Source organism: Babylonia areolata, chromosome 19 (assembly GCF_041734735.1).
Source record: "Babylonia areolata isolate BAREFJ2019XMU chromosome 19, ASM4173473v1, whole genome shotgun sequence".
In the NCBI taxonomy this organism is placed as follows: domain Eukaryota; kingdom Metazoa; phylum Mollusca; class Gastropoda; order Neogastropoda; family Buccinidae; genus Babylonia; species Babylonia areolata.
The window spans coordinates 62045031-62050030 of NC_134894.1; the positions used below are offsets into that span (position 1 = coordinate 62045031).

A 5000-nucleotide genomic window follows, 5' to 3' on the forward strand; every position below is an offset into this window, starting at 1 on the left:
GACTATGACTCTCAAACTAGGAGGCAAAATTGCACTGGCTCTTAGTGCTACAGCATTGTGGGCTAGTTGGCCTTTGGGAACCACCCCAACGCCGACTGTCCTAAAACCCTCTTGGCCGAGAGAGTGGGGATGTAACTTGGACAAGACACTCTCCACTATAACCAAATTCTAGCCCAAATAGTCGGAACAGCAGTTGCCTCCTCTGCTGTTCTGATGGTCATAGTCGGACACGACTGACTATCATATATAGATAGATAGATAGATAGATAATCACACGTGGCATTGTCCAACGCTCTGTCTGTCCCTCTTTCTTTTCTTTTTCGTATTGTTTCTCTCTTTTATTTTTCTTTATGTATCAAAAGAACAATAGTCAATATGCATTGCATGTGGATGTGACGGGTAATCTGTATATTTGTTAAATTGGAGAAGAAAAAAAAAACCCACCTCTTTATCATACTTTGTTGATTAATCCAACGACAGAAATGAAAAGATTCGTTGTTTCAGTTTCCTTCCTTTCTGTTTCTGATTATACGTTCAAATAACATACACACACCCGCACGCACGCACGCACGCAAGCACCCACACACACACACGCACACACACCCCCACGCCCCCACCCACACACACACGGAAAAAAGCAGATAGAAACGCCGACAGACACTTAGACAGACAAACAGAAACAAACAGACACACACACACACACACACACACACACACACACACACACACACACAGCCAAACAGACAAAACGGAGAACCTTAGCTTATACGGTGTCCAGTTCCAGTTCATTTCCGCTTCCGTTTTGTCATGCGCACTCTGCAGTATGCGTATGTCAGAAAGACAGAGAGACAACGACAGGTAGAGAGGTAGAAAAAGACAGAGATAATGGTGAGAAATACGTCAGCAAGGAAAGACTTAGTTCTGTGATGAAAGCAAGGAATCGTGATTTTGTTTGCCTTTTACAAAAAAAACGAAACAAAATCAAACGCAAACAAAAAGACATTGTTATATCACACAACTGTGCAATGACCACGAAAAACACTGGAAATTTAAACTCGAAAGGAAATCGAGGAAAATTGTGGAGTATCAAAAGGCGAGAGCATAAATGGAAACAGATGAAGTGAGTGTGCAGTGTTATTGGTCACGATGCCCTGCTCTCTCTCTCTCTCTCTCTCTCTCTCTCTCTCTCTCTCTCCTCTCTCTCTCTCCTCTCTCTCTTTCTCTCTCTCTTCCAATCACTATCTCTCTCTCTCCTCTCTCTCTCTCTCTCTCTCTCTCTCCTTCTCCTTCTCTCTCTTCTTCTTCTCCCTCTCTCTCTCCTTCTCCTTCTCTCTCTTCTTCTTCTTCTTCTTCTTCTTCTTCTTCTTCTAAGCTGACGTGGTGAGCTGCATATTCGAACATCTCCACACCTGTACACCGACATGAAAACAAACTGAAAGGTTGAAACTAAATCATTCATCTGCCGTGACATAAAATAGTAACTATATCCGCGGCTTGCTCTCTTCCCTACCTCACTCGTTGCGCAAATATTCCTCCTCAAGCGCACACACACACACACACACACACACACACACACACACACACACACACACAGGTACATATGATAAGCACGTGCGCACACGCGTACACACACACACGGCACGCCTACACAAACACATAGACACACACATCATGCACACAAACATGTTTAGATATAGGTTTTAGTGGTCAGGCGTTAAAGGGGCTAAAAAAAATTTTTTTAAAGAAAAGCACACACACGCACACACATCCTGCTCAATTTTGCTTTTAGCTGAAAGACGTCAAGGCGAAAAGGGGCATATACGCACGCACTCACACACGCACACCACACACACCACACACACACACACACACACACACACACACACACACACACACCACACACACACACACACACACACCACACACACACACACACACACACACACACACACACACCACACACACACACACACACACACACACACACACACACACACACACACACATGTTCAATATCGATACTTGTGGAAGCACGTTTAAGTAAAAATGGCACACAAACACGTACTCACACGCCATGATCAACTTTTCCAGAAAGTAACACACACACACACACACACACACACACACACACACACACACACACACACACACACACACACACACACACACACACACACACACACACACACACACACACACACACACACACACACGCCACTAATAACACCAATACCACCAACACCACGAACGCCACCATTACAACTACCACCACCACCACAACTACCACCACCACCATCACCACCACCACCACAGCTACACAAATGGAGTGATGGCCTAGAGGTAACGCGACCGCCTAGGAAGCGAGAGAATCTGAGCACGCTGGTTCGAATCACGGCTCAGCAGACGATATTTTCTCCCCCTCCACTAGACTTTGAGTGGTGGTCTGGACGCTAGTCATTCGGATGAGACGATAAACCGAGGTCCCGTGTGCAGCATGCACTTAGCGCACGTAAAGGAACTCAAGGCAACGAAAGGGTTGTTCCTGTCAAAATTCTGTAGAAAGATCCACTTCGATAGGAAAAACAAATAAAACTGAACGCAGGAAAAAATACCAAAAGAATGGGTGGAACTGTAGTGTAGCGACGCGCTCTCCCTGGGGAGAGCAGCCCGAATTTCAGACAGAGACATCTGTTGTGATAAAAAAAAAGAGAAATACGAATACAACCACCACCATCACCACCACCACCACCACCATCACCACCACCACCACCACCACCGCAACCGCTACCACCACCACCACCACCACCACCACCACAACCACCACCACCACCACCACCGCAACCGCTACCACCACCACCACCACCACCACCACCACAACAGCAACCACCACCGCCGCCATAACTACCACTACCACCACCATAACAACTACCACTACCACCACCACCACCCAAGCAGCCCACGTGACTTTCAAAACGAGGTCACTGTACTCCAATGGTCCATGGTGGTTGATTTACTTGTTTTTTGCTTGCTTTTCTCTTTCTCTCTCTCTCTCTCTCTCTCTCTCTCTCTCTCTCTCTCTCTCTCTCTCTCTCTCTCAAATGACATGTGGCTGTGCAATAACAAAAAAGACGACGGGGGGGGAAAAAACCGTGATAGTTACCACCCCCATGTATGACAACAGACACAGTTAACTATAGGGGGGATGGTCGTTGATAGCGGTGAAGCGAAACAGGGCGTGACGTGGGAAGAGAACTGTGAATAGAAAAAGGTAAGCAAAGCTGAAAAAAAACACCAAAAAACACCAAAAGAACAAATAACAAAAAAACAAGGCCTTGTGTATTCTGAAACAGCGTCCCAGTTCTATTCATTGCATTGACACACAGCATGATATTTTGTTTTCCCTCCCCCCCCCCCCTTCTCTCTCTCTCTCTCCTCTCTCTTTCCCTCTCTCTCTCTCTCTCCCTCTCTCTCTCTCTCCCTCTCTCCTTCTCTCTCTCTCCCTCTCTCCATCTCCCTATCTCCCCCCCCTCTCTCTCTCTCACACTCTCTCTCTTTTTTTCTCCCTCTCTCCCCTCTCTCTCTCTCTCCCTCCCTCTCTCCTTCTCTCTCTCTCCCTCTCTCTTTCCCTCTCTTTCCCTCTCTCTTCCTCTCTCTCCCTATCTCTCTCCCTCTCACTCTCTCCCCCCTCTCTCTCCATGCCTCCCCCTCTCTCTCTCCCTCCCTCTCTATCTCCTTCTCTCTCTCTCCCTCTCTCTTTCCCTCTCTTTCCCTCCCTCTTCCTCTCTCTCTGTCTCTCTCTCTCCTTCTCTCCCTCCCTCCCTCTCCCCCCTCTCTCTCTCCCACCCTCTCTCTCTATCTGTGTGTGTGTGTATGTGTGCATGCGTGCGTGTGTGCGTATGTGTGTGTGTGTGTGTGTGTGTGTGTGTGTGTGTGTGTGTGTGTGAATGGCTTCTCGATTCTGCTTCACTTGTCAGTGCACGCGTTCATATACGCGACACACACACACACACACACACACACACACACACACACACACACACACACCTCCCTCGCTCCAGCCTGTCACAGACCCACAGACTGACATAAGGGTGTGGCAGACCCTGCAAAGTTTCGGAAGCCGTCCGCATGGACAAGGAAGTGACAGGCAAGGCAGGGGATTTAACCCTGTCATTCCCTCAGCGCCAGTGACGCCCCTTGGTAGCGGCCTCCACGGGGGCTCCCATCGATTAAATGCATTAAAGCCCGCAACATACACAGCCGTTCGAAGCGAGGGGTAGGGTGTGTGTGTGAGGGGGGCGGGGGGGGGGGGGGGGGGGGGGAGTGAGGGGGGCGTGTGTGTGTGTTGTGTGTCTGTGTGTCTGTGTTAACGTGTCATTTTTAGTCCATGGTACGTTATTCTCTTGAGAGTTAAGAGTCGTGGCTAGGGAAAACAGAATTTGCAAGGAATGTAATATGGGTACTGCTGGAGATGAATTTCGTTTTGGTTTGGAATGTCCCCAAAATACTGTAATTCGAAATAAACTGATCCCACAACATAAATATAAATCACATAATTATATCAATGTTCGGTTTATGCAATGTATTCAGTGCTAGGAAGAAAACACAACTTAAATCTAAGTAAATTCATAAAACTTGGAAAGAGTGTGCAACTTTTGTTACGTCTAAAACATACTTGTCAGCATGTTTAAGTTTAATTTGTTTTGTTGCAAATCATTATCATTAGTGCATGTGTGTGTGTGTGTGTGCGTGCGTGCGTGCGTGGGTGTGTGTTTTTGCGTGTTTCGGAGACATCGTTGGACTGAAATTGTGATTCAATGAGTATGTATTGTTATTGTATCCTCCACACCCCAAAAGGGGCAAAAGGATTAAATTTCTTTGACTCTTTTTGAGCGACATTCTGGGTGCTAGTGGTTCGGACAAGACGATTAATTAACCGAGGTCCCGTGTACAGCCGGCATACGCAGGTACAAGACCCCACGACAACAGAAGGGTTGCGTCGC

General features: G+C 47.2%; 1 protein-coding gene across 1 annotated transcript in view; it reads left to right on the top strand.

The window, feature by feature from the left end:
* Positions 1 to 5000, top strand: part of LOC143294233 (secretin receptor-like) — a 132395-nt gene that overhangs the window by 107563 nt on the left and 19832 nt on the right. The window lies entirely within an intron of this gene.